The 21,126-nt window shown below is 37.3% G+C and overlaps 1 protein-coding gene across 6 annotated transcripts in view; it reads left to right on the forward strand.

Annotated features, from left to right (window-relative positions):
- LINGO2 (leucine rich repeat and Ig domain containing 2) overlaps positions 1-21,126 on the forward strand; it is a 1,169,724-nt gene that overhangs the window by 591,152 nt on the left and 557,446 nt on the right. Inside the window, exon 1 of one of the 6 annotated variants that reach the window (XM_032307285.1) lies at positions 10,155-10,224. The exons of the other annotated variants lie outside the window; for them this stretch is intronic. The gene's annotated coding sequence lies outside the window, so the exon portion shown is untranslated. Of the gene's footprint in view, positions 1-10,154; positions 10,225-21,126 lie in introns of those variants that run through there. 6 annotated transcript variants of the gene reach the window in all.

The following is a 21,126-nucleotide window of genomic DNA, read 5'->3' on the forward strand; positions in this document are numbered from 1 at the left end:
GAAGCTTTCAGAATGTTTTCTCCCAGTGTGCGGTGTCAGCACCCTATCACTCCCATCAGCCCTGATGAGCTGCAAAGACGCTTGTCTCCGAGCTCCTCGCTGCTCCCGTGGCTCGGAATCGAGAACGATCACAGGTTATTACCTATATTCTCAACAAGTGCTTTAAATGATTCTTACATTAAGGAGAACTCTTTGGGGGCTAATCAGTCACGATGGGGGAGAGGATCAGCTATGTAAATTAAAATAAAATGTAAAAACCTTACATTTGATTCTTAGGTTTCCTTGTCCTGATATTTTCTGGATGTCCATGACAAAAAAAAAAAAAAAAAAATCGCTCGGAGGACGACTTTCTCGTTAGGCTTCTGGTAGACATAGGAATATGCTCAGCCCAGATCTGCTTCAAGCAAGTCCCTGCTGTCCGGCGGCTGGGACTCCCAGTGGATGGCTTGCAGCTGCCACGTCCTTCAGGACCTATCTCAGCTGGAAAGGACACCTTGCTCTCCTTCTTACCCTTTCAGTATCTGGCGACTACGTGAGGCAGGAATGGTCTTTTCAGCTTGTTGCAAGACAACTCACAGGCACTATCTGCTCCAGTGTTCCTTGCCTGAGGCTTGTTCTTAGCATTACAGTTCGACTTCTTCCCTTGCCTAATCCTGGCTCTTACCCTTCTTTTCCCAGAGGCTGATTCCTAGTAAACATTTTGCATCCCAGACTCAGTCTTGGCATCTGCTTCCAGATGAAACTAAACCGTTACCAGTCTTCAGCCACGATAATATTGTTCAGCTTTTCTCTTGTCTCTGAAAAGAGCCTACCCCAGGTCCCTGGGCCTCTCTCAAACCACAAATATATATCCAGTATTACTCTTACTTTAGAGTACATGAAATTTTAACTTTTAACTGGAATCAAGATTCAGCTCTGGGACTGGTTTTCCATAAGAACCCATTAGATATGTTCTCTCCAATCTCAACTTGGTCGTCTACTCCCTGCGATGATTTATGCTGTACCCCAAGGAGATGCAGTTAGTTTTGGTTTTCATGAGCATATTTGGACATTTTGTTTCAAAAAGGTGAGACCATTTCTGTTGCTTCGCTAATGCTGTTACTTTGGTTTTTGCATAATTGATGGACATGGCCTCCCAGACCTCATAATGGTTTTGAAAGTGGGATAACAAAACATCTGAAATTTTCTTCCCTATCCCGAAAGTCAACTCGATATAAAAATTGCCTTTGTTTTTCTGTTCGTGATGTTTTCCTGAGAATCTGTTCTGCCGGTGGATGTTGTTCTGAAAATTGAGTTTCTGATTAATTAAACCGTCCTCATAAGGACCTGTTAATTTCACCAAAGCATAGAAACCTGTGATAGAAAATGTTTCCCTCCTCCTGGAGAGAAGTGCTTGTTTTTCATCTCAGTGTTCAGCCATGGTGTTCTCTGTCTCAAAAGATCACAGAGTTCTTCCCAGGGTTCTCAGGTAAGTTAACCACTAACCTCCTTTGCAGACATTCTGGATGTTATCTTAGATAATGGAATTAAATGACTTTCTTTTGGGAAATACTGCACAGTTTGAGTTGTTTTATTTTCTTCCTACTACATTACATCATTGTTAGCAACTACGTTTTTATTATTCCTTTTTTCTCATTTTGGTATTACCTCGTAGCACTTTCTACTTAACCTGTTAGAATGCTTTCAGAAATCTGTTCAGATAATTTACTCTAACAAGTCTACTGGTGTAGACATGGCCCTTTGGTTAGGGAAATAAAGCCATTAGAGGAATAAAAGGCAGTTTTAAACTGAAACATGGAAAAAAAAAAAACCATGAAACTTAATGAGGATTCAGAGCTCAGTTCAATAGGTTAAATAGGTGTCCACCTGGGCAAGACTCCTGTCTATGACATTACAGTGACAAGAAACACACACACTGAAACACTTTGTGGCAGCAAAACATATCTCATCTTGCCCAAATATAGATTTAACTTGATTTTTAAACTATACACTTGGTGGTTTAATGATAGCACCTCTCTGTCTTTGTTACTTAAGTTCTAGTGACTGAGATCATTTCTTCATTAGGCAAACAAATATATATATATATATATATATATATATATATATATATATATGATGTGATAGATATCACATCTTCTTTATACTTTCATCAGTTGACAGGCATTTGGGTTCTCTCCACAGTTTGGCTATTGTTAACACTGCTTTAAGCATTGACCTACATGTACACATTCAAATCTGTATTTTTGTATCCTTGGGGTGAATACCTAATAGTACAGTTGCTGGGTCATAGGGTAGCTCTCTTTTTAACTTTTTGAGAAAAGTTAAAAACTTTTTTTAACTTTTTTAGTTAAAAACTGCCATACTGTTTTCCAGAGTGCCTGCGCCAGTTTGCATTCCCACCAACACTGCAGGAGGGTTCCCCTTTCTCCGCAACTTTGCCAGCACTTGTTGTTTCTTGTGTTAATTTTAGTCATTCTGACAGGTGTGAGGTTGTATCTCATCATAGTTTTGATTTCTGTTTCCCTGGTGATGAGTGATGTTGAGCATCTTTTCATATGTCTGTTAGCCATCTATATGTCTTCTTTGGAAAAGTGTCTATTCATGTCTTCTATTATTTAATTGCATTGTATGCTTTTGGATGTTGAGTTTGATAAGTTCTTTATAGATTTGGATACTAACCCTTTATGAGATATGTTATTTGCAAATATCTTCTATTCCATATCTTGCTTTTTAGTTTTGGTGATTGTTTCCTTTGCTGTGCTTCTTCTTTCATATTGGAATCTCTTCCCGCCACATACACTATCACCCTAGCTTTCTGTCTAGAAACCCTGGCCAAATTTTGCAGCATTATTGACTGAGAGAAAACAATGAGGAAAAAAATGAGTTAAGCATCCCGTTGAAGTAAATCAGCTAGTGCAGCCTGTGGGATCGCTTACTGTTTACCAGCTGCTCCCCTGCTCTCTGCTGAACCTGGACTAATTTTATAGCTAAAGTTGAATTAACAATTCACATTGCATGCTCACCAGATGCTATTGAAGAATGTGGGGGAGATAGCAACGTAATCACACTGAAAACAGAACTTGAAGATCACCTTGTCCTTTTAGCATCAGGGACTCAGCTAAACAAGATGACTGATTTATCTATGTACCTCATGCCATTATTAAATAAACAAAGATGAGAATGCAGGCATGATACTGTTCAACAGTGTTAGCAGATAGAGTCACCGTACGTGTAATTTAGCAGTCACGTTGTCTAGCTCCAGCAGGTGGCAAAGTCTGACAGGTGGTTGTGAGGATTTCTTTACAAGGTTCACAGTTTCTTGCAAATTCTTCCCTTTTTTCTTTTTCTAAAATTCTCTGTGTGTGTGTGCATGTATGCAATCATAATCGTATAATATGTGCTCTTTTACATTCTGAGGCTAAGTCATCAATTACATACAGACTCAGAATTGTCCTAACTCCCTGATATATTTTTTTTTTTGTTAGTATTCACTAAACAGTCACTCAACAAACATTTCTTAGCACTTATGTGCCAAGACATATTCTAGACCCTTAGGCTGTATTGATCAATACAGCAGGAAATAAAATGTCCACCATTGTGTACCTTACATACTCTTAATAACCCACCTTATCAATATATTTTACTGAAACTCAATTGTGCCTCATTTTAATATTGCTACATAATCATTTTTAGTTGTATGATCTGGAATATCTTCTTTTTTATATCTTTAATTTTAACCGTACTAAGAAAAACTTTATATTTAGCTATGTCTTCTTGTAAGCATATTATACCTTTAAAAAATACAATTGGAAAATTTCTGGCTTTAAATAGGGAAGTTTTATCCACCTGTATTTTTGAGAATAATAATATATTTGAATATATTATTTTTACCATATTTTCTGTAGTATGCTTTTTTTTAAATCCTGTGCTTTCTTTGCTTCCTTTTAATTATTTTCCCACTCTTTTTTATTAGTCAAGTTTTCCTATTTTCTTTGCTTCTTCTATATTAATTTGAAGTTATGCATTGTTTTTATTCTTTATATTAGTTTTAATGGTTAATTGTCCTAAAAAATACCTTTCTTCACCCTGTCTGATCTTAATAAATATCTCTGTTGTCTTCTTCCACATACAAAGACCTTAAATCTTTTTTTTTTTAAAGATTTTATTTATTTATTTGACAGACAGAGATCACAAGTAGGCAGAGAGGCAGGCAGAGAGAGAGAGAGAGAGAAGCAAGCTTCCTGCGGAGCAGAGAGCCCGATGCGGGGCTCGATCCCAGGACCCTGAGATCATGACCCGAGCCGAAGGCAGCATTCCAAACCACTGAGCCACCCAGGCGCCCCAAGACCTTAAATCTTTTAATGCAATCCCTGCTCCCATCTTTTGTCCATATTTGAATTTAAGCCCTCAGACTTAGTCATTACTATCAATGCTTTGTATAGCCAATGCATTCATTAATTTCTTTGCTCACTATTATATTTCAAACTCTCCATTTTCTTTCAAGATAAATTTTGTTTTCTTGAAAAATTCTATTAGTACTTCTTTCAGGGGGAATCTGTGATTAGTAAATCCTTACTGCTTTTGACTAACAATGTCTATTTTGCCCTCTCTCTTGATTGAAAGCCCAGTTGGATATGCAGTTCTAGCGTGACTGAGAATTGCTCTCAACACCTTAAATGTACTCTTCCTCTGTCTTCTCTTCCCCATTGTGGTTGATTGTAAGGTTGTTGTCCATATAAAGAGTTAAAATTTAGAAATTTTAGGGGGTTTGTCTTTTACATTTAGGAAGTGTTTTTTTTTTTTTTTTAAATTATTTTAGGAGCGAGCACTTGTGCGGGGGAGAGGCAGAGGTAGATGGAGAGAGCTCCGTGCTGAGGATGGAGCCCAACACGGGGCTCTGTCTCAGGACCCTGATCAACAGCTTGAGCCAAAACAGAGTTGGATGCCTAACCGACTGTACCACTCAGGCACCACACATTTAAGAAATTTTTAAAAATGAAATGTTAGGTATGACTTTGTTCTTTATTTGACACTCATTACACTGCTTCAGGACTCCTGTCTTCAATTGTGGGATTTTCATTCACTTGCATCTTGACTGTGGTTCTCCCTCCCCTCATCTCTCTATTCTGTTCTTACAGAATTGCTATTGTACATATATTGTGACTTCTTTTCATACCCTTCATGTATTAACTTCTGTTATCCTTAAATGTTCCTCTGAGCTGAATTCTAGGTAATTCCCTCAGTTCTGTTTTCAGCTCACTTAATTTTTTCTCATCGCTGCCTAATTTGTCGCTTCTACAATTAACTAAGATATTTTTTGTTCGTTTGTTTACTTTATCCAGTATTTTGTGTCTGTCAAAGGCAGGTGTTCTGAGCAGCCTAGTTTATCATAATTATGGAATTTCGTGATCTTTTTTTTTTTCTAATAAGTTAAATTAGTTTTTGGAAGGCCTCAAGAATAAGCAAAATGATTTGGTATTCTTAATGTTAGCAGGAATCATTAATGAAAGGGAAAGAGAAGAGAAGAGACCTGTGTATTTGAAGGAGAATGTATTAGCTTGCTAGGGCTGATATAACAGTACCACAAACTGGGTGGTTGCAACATTGGACATATGTTATCGCACAATTTGGGAGACTAGAAGTTAAAAATCAGGATGTCAGCATGGTTGATTTCCTTCTGAGGTCAGTGAGGGAAAGTGTCCTGTGTCCCTCCCCAGTTTCTGGTGGTTTCCTGGCATCTTTGGCATTCATTGGTTTCTGCTGCATCATCCTGATCTCTCTCTTCAACTTCACATAGAATTTTCCCTGTATGTGTGTCCATGTCCAGATTTTCCCTTTTTTTAAAGGATATCGTTTCTGTTGGATTAGGGACCCTACTTATTTCATCCAGAATGATCTTGTCTTAACTAATTATATCTGCAATGACCTTTTTGCCAAATAAGCTCACATTCTTAAGTACCTGGGGTTAGGATTTTAACATGTGAATTTAGGGAGATGGGAGGAGGACACAATTCAACCCATAACAGAGACACCGTTGGAAGTGGGCAGCCTGAAATTTACTATCTGAGACATCTCGATGTGAAGTCTGGCTCTGCCAGTGATTAACTTCAATGGATTCCTCTTTTTCATCATCTATTAAAAAAAAAAAGAAAATAATGATTAGGTTACAAGAATTGATTAATGTATGTGAGGCATGCTGTTGTGTTCTATGAATTACTTCAATGAGTGGTAGATATCATTGCCATTTCTTATTGAGAAACATGTGTCCTAGTGTCCTGGTATCTCCTGAAGTTTTGCCTACTCACATCAGGCATCCTGGAAATGTGTGTGGTTATGCATAAAAAGACCATGGAACATTTTAGCAGTGACTGGAAGCAGAATGATGTGATCCATATAAAAGTGGTTCAGAGAACTATTTGAAGATAGCTCACATTATTGATTACTGTATATCCAACACCGCAATAAGGCCTTTATGTGCATTGCCTTTTTCAGTCATCAAAACTACCCTAAGACAAAGAGAATGGCTCCTTCCTTTTTAAAGATGAGGAAACTGAGACTGAAGTAAGTAATTTGTTCAAAGTTATACTGGCACTCACTCAGAGTGGAGAATGGATTTAAACTTCAGTCAGTTTGACTCCAGAACCCATGGTATTATATTGGTTATAATGTAAGAAGACTGATTTTAAATCACTTGTAAGAATCAGCCAGGTATTTCTATTACTGCTCATATTTTTAAAGTTACCTCAGATTTCTAAATCATACTAGTTAGCACATTTTTACCAGCCATTCACCATTTTTGCACTAAAAGTTACAAAGTACCAAGTGCCTTACAGCCTTGGTACTGTGGTTCATAGTCTATTCAAATTGTCAAGTTCATTGCTTCTTGGTGGGATCTTGACTAGATCTTGATTTAGAGGCTTTATTTAAAACAGTTTTTCACTAAATTAGATCACACTGAAAATACTCCCCAGTTAAGGCAATCTCAGTGAGTGCTGCAGTGACCCAGGCAAATACCCTCTGTTTACCTCTGTTGCTTGTGCATGATTTGCTTATTCAAGGTTCTCTGAAATGACCAGGTTTGGGTAAAGGGAAGGATTCACTCATGCATTGTTGCTCAGCTATACTAGATGTAGAGTGGCAACTAATTTTTAATAGTGACCTCACTTTTGCTTTTAACTTAACTGGAAAATACTGAAAATTACTTGGATACAACTGTGCCTATACTTAAAATATTCCCTTGCAGAAACACAGTGTTTATCTGTGTAAGGAGTAAGAATCCCTAACCAATGAATATCTGTGAATTTTTTATTTATTTGGAGGAAGGCAGAAATAAAAAATAAATAAATAGTAGGGATTATAATTCTAACAAAAAATAGGAATTATATAAAATTGGATTATCTCAACTCTAAAGTCTCCTCACTATACTTAGGCACAGACAGTTGAAAAATATGTTATTGGCAGTGTTTATTTTTAGATTCTGGTGACTATTCTTTCAGAAGAGAGTTTACTTCCTTACTTGCATTTTATGCCTAGTCACACTCCAGAACCTATGAGTCCTAAGTGACCAGATTAAAAAAATAAATAAATACATAAAATTGCCTTATTATTTAGAATAAAAATAATAAAATGAAATAAACTCCATCAGAATCCTTGGCCAAGGGAGACCTCCTTTGTGCTGGTATCTCTTGCTTAGCTGAGGCTAGAGGTCACGTCTTCTTTCTGTAAAAGCATTAAAAACCAAGGACTAGAGTATAGGTCCTCCACTGAAACTTCAGCAGACTGTCATTATATCGATGATTATTCCTCTTCTGGATTTGGCTTCCCCCTTTGTTTCTACACCTGTAGTTGTCCTTTTTCTTCTATTGAGCGCAGCTCTCTAGCTCAGATGTGTGTTTCTATGCATGTGTGCATAGAGACTTGGTATCACTCAGCATTTCTTTGTAGCAGAAGTCTATTTGAGAAACCTATGGCCACATTGCTGCTGAAGTCCCTGAACATTTTTTATGTGTGTAATTTTTTTAATAAATAGATACAGATATAAGTTGTAACAATGTATATGAGGTTTTATTTACTCAGCATCCCAAAAACGGCTTCTAGAATTTCAAACCTCTCACATGTTGCAAGCCACTTTGTTATTTGTGCACGTGAGTACATTTTTCTAGGTAGAGAGTTAGTAGCTTTTATTAGAAAATCAGTATAATCCATGAATCCTGCAAAAGTCTAAAAAATTTGAGTACAAAATGTGCTTTCCTTCTTCAAACTACATTATGCCCATTACCCATTAATTTAGTATTCTCAAATGGCACACTTTCCAAAGGGACCTCACATTGTATGTATATGATGAAATTCACATTAAAACTTCTGAATTTTTGGATTTTTAGATTTTTTTTTCCTGTGTTGAAAAATGCAGTGAGGGGGGCCCAGGTGGCTCTGTGGGTTAAAGCCTCTGCCTTCGGCTCAGGTCATGATCTCAGGGTTCTGGGATCAAGCCCTGCATGGGGCTCTCTGCTCAGCAGGGTGCCTGCTTTCCTCTCTCTCTCTGCCTGCCTCTCTGCCTACTTGTGATCTCTGTCAAATAAATAAATCAAATCTTAAAAAAAAATGCAGTGAACATTCTTGAAAATACATGTATAAGCCCATATCCAACCATTTCCAGGTGGCCATTCCTTTAGAGTGGGCAATTTGACCAATTCTATTTTTGGTCAATAGAAAAAATCATTATTGAAGTTTTAGATACATAATGCCACTTTTGTTACATTTATGATTCTTAAGTGTATACTAATTTTTAATTTTACTCAATCCATACAAAATGGAATAATTAAAATTTTTTGATAAGACACCAGAAAAACAAGTAAATAAGTAATCACAGCAGAGCTGTGATTTAAATATATACAGATATTTTTCTGTGATGGTACAACATTAATTCTTACTTCTTTGTTCTATGTTTCTATTTTTAATTCAGTAAAATTATTTAATGGCTTTTTTTGGTTTTGCTAATTATTTAGAACTTTAGGGCTTTTAAGGAAAGCAAGCATTATAATCAGTAAGAAGTATTGTATAAAATATAAGATGGGCAATTAAATCAGCTTTCTTAGAAAGACCATAAAATAAAAATAACAAGATTATGGAGTATTAGTGAGAAATGGGAAAATCAAGAGAGAATCAATATAATACAAAAAGTGTTAGTCATCGAGTAACAGAAAGAAAAATCCCAGATGATCTGGTAAATACTTTTGGGAATGACCCTAACATGTTTTTGATCAAATCAGTGAGTACTTCTAGTATCAAGGAAGTATACTACAGTAGACTGAATGCTCAAATCCAGACCTCCTTTCCTCCCTGTGTCCATACACTTTCCTATCACTTGAAGAATGAATTTTCTACCCCTTGACTTAGGGCTTAACCATGTGATTTTTTTGCCCAATGGTATGTAAGTAGAAACCAGTTTGCCAGTCTCAAGTGTAGCCTTTAAGAAACCAACCGATCCACAAACTCCTAGGCAAGAGATATATGCTTCTTTGTTGTGTGACATGAATATTTTGTTGTTGCTTGATGTGTAGCATTCTTGTGACAATATCTAATTAATACAGAGACCCAGTTTTTTTGTTGTTGTTGTTGTTTTGTTTTTACTGAGATAATGTTTCAAATACCAACTTGGTATGGTTTTACCTAAGTCAGAGGAGCACAGGCAGATAGCACAAGAAACAAATCATCAAGCAAAGGAAGCAGTTGATTCAGCATAGTATATTATGGAATATTATACTATATATACTAGTATATTATGGAAAGTGAATTTATACCCAACTGACCTTCAGTTGGGTTGTCCTCAACTATTCGGTATTGTTGATTTTGTTGTTCAAAAGAACTCATTGACAATGTTAGAAAATTTGGAAGATATCACATAAAAAAAACCCAGTTTCTGACTTTTCTTGAAAGGTCAAAAGTGATAGCAAATCTAGGATTATCCTTCCTTGCCCCAGTTGGTTGGGACTGAGTAAAAGTCATCTCTCTCTCTTTTTTTAAAGATTTATTTATCTGAGAGAGAAATAGAGTGCACGAGCAGGAGGAAGGGCAATGGGAGAGGAAGAGAGAGTCTTTAAGTGGACACCCCGCTGAGCACAGAGCTCCAGGACCCTGAGATCATGACCTGAGCCGAAATTAAGAGTCACACACTGAACTGACTGAGGTACCCAGTATCCCTAGAAGCCACCTTCTCAAAATGGGGTGAGTTCTCTGATTTACCCCAGCACTAAATTAGCACATTTCCCTCGCTTAGTTTCCTTTTTAGGTGAATGGATTTAATAATGTCTCCTTTATGCAGTTTTATAAGAAGAGAATATCTACCAAAATGCCTGGAGTAAAGCAGGTGCTCTTTAATAATATCTTTTATTTTTTAGGTATTCAATAAATGGCAAATCACTTAATAATAGCAATTAATGTATTTTTCTTATGACATAAAGTTTCAGTCAATTAAAATGCATCCTTTAAACTGTCTCTGAATCTCTGACTTGTATTTACATAATCATTCATTCAATGGTCAAAACGAACAGAATGAGATTTCATGAAAACAAGGCAAGATTGAATTGTGTACCCACCTAAGTGATTTCTTAAACAATTTGATATAGAAGGAAGTAAATTGCTAGTCATATTTCTGCTTGTATCAGTTGGTTCAGACCCCTCCACTAAGTTTAAAGGCCCTAACAACAATAATATTTCAGATTTATTTAGCAGTTTATAGGTCACAGAGAAACTTCATATTTACTATGTAATTTTATCTTTAGCATGGTATTTCAACAAAGATATTTAAACTTGAAAGAAATACTAAAACAACCCAAACAGGAAAAGAAGTTACTACCACATTTAAGCTAATTTAATTTCACCCATATATCAAACATTTCATGAACATCTCTTAATTCAGGTGTTGTTCTAGGTACTGGAAATATTGAAATAAATATAACCTGCAATTTACTAAACTCCCCTTATATTACAAACTTTTTTATTCAAAATAAAAAAACCTCATAGTCTCCTCACAGCCTTCTTCAAAGGCATAAACTAGTGACAAAAAGGATACATACAGTCATTTTCAAACCTCAGCACTGCTGGATAATACAGGTAACACCTGTTGTAATTCAGCAACCCAAGTTTGAGGGTCTTGACTTAATACAGACCTCAGTGCCATAGTTATGTCCTGAGCCTCCCCTCCCCCCCTGTATGAACGGGGTCCAAGGCATTGGCTTGCCAGCACCCTCAAGGGGCAGGCCAGACGACAGTCTGTTGGGGGCACTAAACATCACTACGAATGTATGATGCAAGAGAAAAGTGTATTTCTAAGAACTCTCAGGGAAAGAGTATGTGTAGTTGGAAGGAGCTTTTTGATGCCTGGTCCCCCATCTTCTAGCATCAGAGTATAGTATTTAGGCTTCCAGTGGGGGCTGATCTAGTAAACTTCCTTTCTCCAGCTGAGTTCAGAGCTCAACTGTTTGGAGGTCCAACACAGGGATCAAACACTGATTGTCCCTAGAGGGCCTCCTGCTTATTCTTCCTCCTAAAAACCTTCCCTTCTCCACCATGCATTGAATATGTATACAGTAAATATTTAAGGGACACCAGCTTGAAGAAGTACCCTCAATCCTAGGGCAGGTTCAAAGCCTTTGTTTTGCTTTATTTTCTTTTCTAATGTAACAAATGTAAATGGCCAAGACCTCCTTATTCCTGGAGGTGGGGGGAGTAGATTTAGAGAGGAACATCTGAGGAGAAATCTTGTGACTCAGAAAACATCATCAACGACAAAAGGATTGGGGACTTTTAACTCACATGACCGCCTTCAGCTGCATGTGGACAAGGGGGACAGCAGGGCCCTACTCCAGCTTGCTGAAATCCAAACTCTGCTTACCCTTCTCTCCTTTCACTGCTTCCCGTCCTCTTGCCGCTCATCCTGCTTCCATTCACTCAAGACCTCATTTCTGAAAAATTGACAGTGTCCGATCCTGTGCCATGGGTGAAATGTGGACTGAGAAAGAAAGGAGATTGAGTCAGAAAGACCCATTCCACTATCTTTTTTTTTTTTTTTTAAAGATTTTATTTATTTATTTTTTTGACAGAGAGAGATCACAGTAGACAGAGAGACAGGCAGAGAGAGAGAGAGGGAAGCAGGCTCCCTGCTGAGCAGAGAGCCCGATGCGGGACTCGATCCCAGGATCCTGAGATCATGACCTGAGCCGAAGGCAGCGGCCCAACCACTGAGCCACCCAGGCGCCCCCATTCCACTATCTTTTCTTCAGCCCAGACTCTTGGAGAAGTGACTGTCCCTAGTTTTTCAGATGAGAAAACAGAGGTACAGAATCTCTGTTAAAAAGCTTGTGACTTCTGCCCTATCTCAGAAATTAGAATGAGAGTCTCAGCTCTCAGTTTCGTATCTTGCCACTTATACTTGCCTCATTTTTGTAGATCTGAAGGACTCTTATTGGAACATTACCAGTTTATAAAATGAGGTAAAAAAAAGCTCTCATAACAGTTAAAAAACCATTTTTATGCTTTTAGATACCAATAACTGCAATTTAAACATGAGATTTTATTTGTTCAGCTGTTAGGCTGTAATATTTTCCAAATAAAAATGAATAATTCAGTACTTCTTAAAGTTTTGTATTGGAAATGGTCCAGGATTTTCATACACTAAGCTATTTTTTTCACCCTTGAGGACTTGAACTAAATTTCCTTTATATCACCCTGCAAATTTCAAGAGCTGGCCCTTAGTGTATGGCAAAATCAGGGTTGTTTGTTCAGAAATGTTAATGTAAATAAAGTGAATGACATTTAGAAACTCAGTATATATTGTAGCAGTAATTTGCTGATAATAACTTGTATATAAATATTTATGATCTTTTATCTTTGTATTTTGACCAAGTCAAAAAGAAAACTACAGATACTTAAGTAAGATAACTCTTCCAAAATGCAAGTTCTTTTTATGTAAACATTTTGGAGAATACATGCAAATTTTCTTCTGTCTCCATTTCAACAAGACTGTGAAAGCAGAGGATGCAAATTGTTAGACATAATTAGAAAAAGAGAATACTGGTTTTTCGAAAAGGGAAAAAAGTAGATAAAGCGTAATGGTGGATTATAGGCTTGAAACTTTGCACAGGGTTGGGCAGGGTAGGGTAAGAACAATACAGAGAAATTGTCATTGCCTTAGAACTTCTAGGATAGTGTGGAATGGACACAATGAAGGTTGCTCTAAAGGAGGCTCTATGTGTTTTGATAAGGCTTTACTGTGAGGAAGCTAATAATCTGTCATTTTGAATTTTGTGTGTGGAGAAAGCTTCAGAAAAATTTGCTCAAGTACTTGTTTTTATTATTTCTTTGAAATTTAACTTAGCATTCTATCTTTTTATTTGCTAATGCTGGCAACGCCAGTCACTGTGCATCTCCGAGAACATGGCAGGACTTAACACATGGGAATTATGCAGAATGGTATGAGACATTGTGAAAAAGGACCAGGTGCAGAAAAGGATGCTTTTTAATATGTGCTTAACATACAATAAAGGATACACCTACATAAGGATTGAAATGTTGACGAAGGGAAATCATGAGAAGTTTCTCATGATCAGAATATGGCAGAGGGAAGTCAATAGTGATAGCTTCAATATTATTGATATAAAATATGTAAGTTGTTGATGTCGTCTTTATGCAATATGTCACTGATTTTTATTTTGGTAATTGAAAACTGTATTAAGCCTTTTCCCAGGTCTATTCCTTTAATCCTATTTTCCCATGAAATCTTAAATCACACCAGGTATCATTCTTTTCACACAGCATTTTTTGAGAAGGTACTCTTTAAAGTTAGCAGTAGTGTTAATTGGGTCAACCTGTGCATGGGGCCTTTATGTTTGCTCTGATAGGAAATGGGCAAATTAACATATTAATGAAGACATCACACTTTGTTGTTGTTGTTGTTGTTGTTGGGGCAAAGGCATTCAATTTTAGATGGTTTTTATTTGAGCAAAACTGTATTGTACATGTTGTGTAAAATCTGGCAAGTGCAGTTATTGCCTGAGGGGTGACTTGCTCAAAATGGAATGGCAGATGGTACAGGGTGATGTATTGCTCTGATCTAAAATATTTTGCATTACCTTCATCATCATCTTCATCACCATCACTGTGCTTTTAAACTTGTCTGGAATTCTGTGATCAAGAGCCATTGCTTACAATACTTTCTCATGTGGGATGCCATCTTCGCCTGTTTTTCCCAGCTCAGTGAAATCAGTGAGATTTCAGCTCACTTTTCTTTCTTCCTTTTTTAATTTTTTTAAGATTTTATTTATTTGACACAGAGAGAGACAGCAAGAAAGGGAACACAAGCAGCGGGGATGGGAGAGGGAGAGGGAGAAGCAGGCTTCCTGTTGAACAGGGAGCCAGATGTAGGGCTCCATTCAAGGACCCTGGGATCATGACCTGAGCGGAAGGCCAGATGCTTAGCAACTAAGCCACCCTGGTGCCCCTTTAACCCACTTTTCAATGGTCATTTCAAGGCTCCGTGGATCCTTTTTTACTCCCCAGATCTCCAGGATCCTTTCCTCTAGGCACAATCATAGAATGTTAGAGCTGAAAAATACCATGCCAAGTTTAATCCTCTCATTTTAGAGAGGAAGAAATTGATGCCCAGAGAGGTTAACTAGTGCAGTCGAGATTGAACAGTTAGGAGAAGAAAGGAAAAAGGGGATTTAAAAATATGTATATATAGATAGATCTATATATGTATATGTATAGATATATATAGATATACAGATATATAGATATAGTATTACCCATATATAGCAAGTTTGGAGCCCTCACCACTCATTTGCATTTATATTTATAGACTTGTAAACCTGAAAAGCAATGATATCCAACCTTACACTGTTCACTACATTTTGTATTTGTGTTATTTGTCTAACCAACCATATTCAAGGTTTTTTTGGAACGGACATTGAGCTTCAAGCTTTTCTGTATCTCTCAGATCAGTGAACTGCGTTGCTAAAATAGAACGGTGAATAAATTTATTTGCAATCAATCTTAATGGTTGCCTGAAGGAATAGTTTAGGTAGGACTTTGAAGCCTTTGGAATGCCTGCCATTTTGAAGTAGAGATGTCTAACTTAACTGCACCCTATGACCTTGTACCTTGTTGGTCATGAAGCATGAATTAAGAGCTAAGGTATGTAATCCATTGAGCCATGTGTGAAAGACAGTGTTTTAGAGTCTTGACATGTTTCACATTTCAAATGCCAAACTGTAAAAATAAAATAAAATAGAATGCTAAATTGTTTAATTGTATGTAAACTGAACCTTAAAATAGTAATACAGTCGGTGGAAGGTAATGGACTTAATCCTGGTCTCTCCAATGCTGAATTCCATTCTTGATAAATAAGTGTTTATTAATAATTGGAATAGACTTGTGTTAATTATATATTATAATACTCTCTTCCCTATAAGTCCACTTGTATTATTGGAAGGAGAATAGGTCATTACAATGGGTAAGGTTTCCTTTATTGCCAGACAGAAGCCTAAGGACTCAACTTGGGAATTCCTGAAGGAAAGGAAGAAACAGGAGGGACCTTGGAAAACTGTTCTCCTGATTTAGAATTACTCTGAGTGGTACTGAGGGTAAATCCAGAAAACATACCAAGGGATTATTCCTGCTAATAACTGGAACATCATCCAAAACTTAGCAGTTGAGAAAAATGAAGAAATCATGTTTGTATTTTAAAGCAGGCATTGATTTTTTTGAGAAAATAATGATTTTTTTTTCATGGCATGACTGCATAATAGCATATGAAATATATATATTTATATACATATATCATTGACTAAAATAATAGATGGAGTCTTTACATTTTTCTTTGTATTTAGTAGATAGCAGGCCAAATTTTAGTGTCTCCTGTAGAGTTACCTGTAATACAATTAAAGGATAATTATGTAGTTCACCCCCCATGGCTCCTTTTATTGCAAGGACATCCAGGAGTGTTTTTCCTTTCCTAATACAAAGTGTAAGCAGTGTTCAGTTAAGAGAGCATGCCCCAGTGAAAAGATAAAAGTTTAGATATGAATTAATCTATTGACTCTACCATATCAGATTCCAGCTGAGAAAGAATTATAAATTGGCCTGTGTAATAACTAAACTGGAATGTATGGATTTTTATGTTGGTTCTGAGGATTTTGTTACTGTTTTCTGTTCCTGGAAGTAGACCATAGACCTTCAGTTCATCACACATAGAAGCTCAACTCTGAAAGGTAGCATCTGACCAGTAGCCACGTTCTAATTTGTGGGTTTTTTTTTTTTTTACACTGCAAGTCATCATGCAGAAATTTTTAAATCATTTTAGCACTTAACAGAAAACTAAAGTAATTTTCTTAGAAGTCCAATGAAGCCTGTCTCTAGTGTGTTAAAATCTAACATCAGGATCTTATCCTGGGTTGAGTGGCGAAGAAGGTTGTGTTTCCCCATTTTTTTGAGCTGTCCACTGCTGAGTGATTATGTGGAACATACATGACATCAGGGTGGAGAAGAAAGTAGTCCTAGAAATGAAATGGATATTTTTGACATTATTTTCTGATGATTAATTCGGAGCTAATAAGATACATAAACCCTACGGGGAAGAATTCAATTGTTTAAATTCACTTAAAGTGAGATGTCGATGGTCCATATAAGACCTTGTATTTATGAGGACATTCTCAATTTAATCAACAACAGGTATTTAGTGAGCACTCATTCTGTTCCAGGTGATATGCAGATACAAAGATACTGGATCAAATGTGACACCAGTCCCTGCCCTCATGGAGGTTACAGTTTAAGAGGAAGGAATGATAAGTAGGGAGATAAATACCTACCCAAGTAATGGTGCTCTGACAGAGGGAAGCAAACAGTGTCAAGGGACCACAGAGCCAGAGCACATAGCCCAGACGAGGGCAATGAAGGGATAGAGAAGGCTTCCTAGAGGACCTGCCTCAGGCCTATGGCCCGGTGATACTGAGAATAGGAATGTCAAAAGTATCTGAAGAAAGTGGATCTTGGAAAGAAACGGCAAAGGAAAGAGGAATGAGAGGCTGAGTATTCGAAAATTTGCAGAAGCCATATGAGGTCAGGAAATAGTGGCTCCCTGAGGACATATAGACCTTATCTGTCTTCTTTTTTTTTTTTTAATTTTAATTTTTTTTTAATTTTTTATTTTTTATAAACATATATTTTTATCCCCAGGGGTACAGGTCTGTGAATCACCAGGTTTACACACTTCACAGCACTCACCAAAGCACATACCCTCCCCAATGTCCATAATCCCACCCCCTTCTCCCAACCCCCCTCCCCCCAGCAACCCTCAGTTTGTTTTGTGAGATTAAGAGTCACTTATGGTTTGTCTCCCTCCCAATCCCATCTTGTTTCATTTATTCTTCTCCTGCCCACTTAAGCCCCCATGTTGCATCACCACTTCCTCCTATCAGGGAGATCATATGATAGTTGTGTTTCTCCGCTTGACTTATTTCGCTAAGCATGATACGCTCTAGTTCCATCCATGTTGTCGCAAATGGCAAGATTTCCTTTCTTTTGATGGCTGCATAGTATTCCATTGTGTATATATACCACATCTTCCTGATCCATTCATCTGTTGATGGACATCTAGGTTCTTTCCATAGTTTGGCTATTGTGGACATTGCTGCTATAAACATTCGGGTGCATGTGCCCCTTTGGATCACTACGTTTGTATCTTTAGGGTAAATACCCAATAGTGCAATTGCTGGGTCATAGGGCAGTTCTATTTTCAACATTTTGAGGAACCTCCATGCTGTTTTCCAGAGTAGCTTCACCAGCTTGCATTCCCACCAACAGTGTAGGAGGGTTCCCCTTTCTCCGCATCCTCGCCAGCATCTGTCATTTCCTGACTTGTTGATTTTAGCCATTCTGACTGGTGTGAGGTGATATCTCATTGTGGTTTTGATTTGTATTTCCCTGATGCCGAGTGATATGGAGCACTTTTTCATGTGTCTGTTGGCCATCTGGATGTCTTCTTTGCAGAAATGTCTGTTCATGTCCTCTGCCCATTTCTTGATTGGATTATTTGTTCTTTGGATGTTGAGTTTGCTAAGTTCTTTATAGATTCTGGACACTAGTCCTTTATCTGATATGTCGTTTGCAAATATCTTCTCCCATTCTGTCAGTTGTCTTTTGATTTTGTTAACTATTTCCTTTGCTGTGCTAAAGCTTTTGATCTTGATGAAATCCCAATAGTTCATTTTTGCCCTTGCTTCCCTTGCCTTTGGCGTTGTTCCTAGGAAGATGTTGCTGCGGCTGAGGTCGAAGAGGTTGCTGCCTGTGTTCTCCTCAAGGATTTTGATGGATTCCTTTCTCACATTGAGGTCCTTCATCCATTTTGAGTCTATTTTTGTGTATGGTGTAAGGAAATGGTCCAATTTCATTTTTCTGCATGTGGCTGTCCAATTTTCCCAAAACCATTTATTGAAGAGGCTCTCTTTTTTCCATTGGACATTCTTTCCTGCTTTGTCGAAGATTAGTTGACTGTAGAGTTGAGGGTCTATTTCTGGGCTCTCTATTCTGTTCCATTGATCTATGTGTCTGTTTTTGTGCCAGTACCATGCTGTCTTGATGATGACAGCTTTGTAATAGAGCTTGAAGTCCGGAATTGTGATTCCACCAACTCTGGCTTTCTTTTTCAATATCCCTTTGGCTATTCGAGGTCTTTTCTGGTTCCATATAAATTTTAGAATTATTTGTTCCATTTCTTTGAAAAAGATGGATGGTACTTTGATAGGAATTGCATTAAATGTGTAGATTGCTTTAGGTAGCAGAGACATTTTCACAATATTTATTCTTCCAATCCAGGAACATGGAACATTTTTCCATTTCTTTGTGTCTTCCTCAATTTCTTTCATGAGTACTTTATAGTTTTCTGAGTATAGATTCTGTGCCTCTTTGGTTAGGTTTATTCCTAGGTATCTTATGGTTTTGGGTGCAATTGTAAATGGGATTGACTCCTTAATTTCTCTTTCTTCTGTCTTGCTGTTGGTGTAGAGAAATGCAACTGATTTCTGTGCATTGATTTTATATCCTGACACTTTACTGAATTCCTGTGTAAGTTCTAGCAGGTTTGGAGTGGAGTCTTTTGGGTTTTCCACATATAGTATCATATCATCTGCGAAGAGTGATAATTTGACTTCTTCTTTGCCGATTTGGATGCCTTTAATTTCCTTTTGTTGTCTGATTGCTGAGGCTAGGACCTCTAGTACTATGTTGAATAGCAGTGGCGATAATGGACATCCCTGCCGTGTTCCTGACCTTAGCGGAAAAGCTTTCAGTTTTTCTCCCTTGAGAATGATATTTGCGGTGGATTTTTCATAGATGGCTTTGATGATATTGAGGTATGTGCCCTCTATCCCTACACTTTGAAGAGTTTTGATCAGGAAGGGATGCTGTACTTTGTCAAATGCTTTTTCAGCATCTATTGAGAGTATCATATGGTTCTTGTTCTTTCTTTTATTGATGTGTTGTATCACATTGACTGATTTGCGGATGTTGAACCAACCTTGCAGCCCTGGAATAAATCCCACTTGGTCGTGGTGAATAATCCTTTTAATGTACTGTTGAATCCTACTGGCTAGTATTTTGTTGAGTATTTTCGCATCTGTGTTCATCAAGGATATTGGTCTATAGCTCTCTTTTTTGATGGGATCCTTGTCTGGTTTGGGGATCAAGGTGATGCTGGCCTCATAAAATGAGTTTGGAAGTTTTCCTTCCATTTCTATTTTTTGGAACATTTTCAGGAGAATAGGAATTAGTTCTTCTTTAAATGTTTGGTAGAATTCCCCCGGGAAGCCGTCTGGCCCTGGGCTTTTGTTTGGAGATTTTTAATGACTGTTTCAATCTCCTTACTGCTTATGGGTCTGTTCAGGCTTTCTATTTCTTCCTGGTTCAGTTGTGGTAGTTTATATGTTTCTAGGAATGCATCCATTTCTTCCAGATTGTCAAATTTATTGGCGTAGAGTTGCTCACAGTATGTTCTTATAACAGTTTGTATTTCTTTGGTGTTAGTTGTGATCTCTCCTCTTTCATTCATGATTTTATTTATTTGGGTCCTTTCTCTTTTCCTTTTGATAAGTCGGGCCAGGTGTTTATCAATTTTATTAATTCTTTCAAAGAAACCTGGTTTCATTGATTTGTTCTATTGTTTTTTGGGTTTCTATTTCATTGATTTCTGCTCTGATCTTTATGATTTCTCTTCTCCTGCTGGGCTTAGGGTTTCTTTCTTGTTCTTTCTCCAGCTCCTTTAGGTGTAGGGTTAGGTTGTGTACCTGAGACCTTTCTTGTTTCTTGAGAAAGGCTTGTATCACTATATATTTTCTCTCAGGACTGCCTTTGTTGTGTCCCACAGATTTTGAACCGTTGTATTTTCATTATCATTTGTTTCCATGATTTTTTTCAATTCTTCTTTAATTTCCCGGTTGACCCATTCATTCTTTAGAAGGATGCTGTTTAGTCTCCATGTATTTGGGTTCTTTTCAAACTTCCTTTTGTGGTTGAGTTCTAGCTTTAGAGCATTGTGGTCTGAAAATATGCAGGGAATGATCCCAATCTTTTGATACCGGTTGAGTCCTGATTTAGGACCGAGGATGTGATCTATTCTGGAGAGTGTTCCATGTGCACTAGAGAAGAATGTGTATTCTGTTGCTTTGGGATGAAATGTTCTGAATATATCTGTGATGTCCATCTGGTCCAGTGTGTCATTTAAGGCCTTTATTTCCTTGCTGATCTTTTGCTTGGATGATCTGTCCATTTCAGTGAGGGGAGAGTTAAAGTCCCCTACTATTATTGTATTATTGTTGATGTGTTTCTTTGATTTTGTTATTAATTGGTTTATATAGTTGGCTGCTTCCACGTTGGGGGCATAGATATTTAAAATTGTTAGATCTTCTTGTTGGACAGACCCTTTGAGTATGATATAGTGTCCTTCCTCATCTCTTATTATAGTCTTTGGCTTAAAATCTAATTGGTCGGATATAAGGATTGCCACTCCTGCTTTCTTCTGATGTCCATTAGCATGGTAAATTCTTTTCCACCCCCTCACTTTAAATCTGGAGGTGT

Source organism: Mustela erminea, chromosome 12 (assembly GCF_009829155.1).
Source record: "Mustela erminea isolate mMusErm1 chromosome 12, mMusErm1.Pri, whole genome shotgun sequence".
Lineage (NCBI taxonomy): Eukaryota > Metazoa > Chordata > Mammalia > Carnivora > Mustelidae > Mustela > Mustela erminea.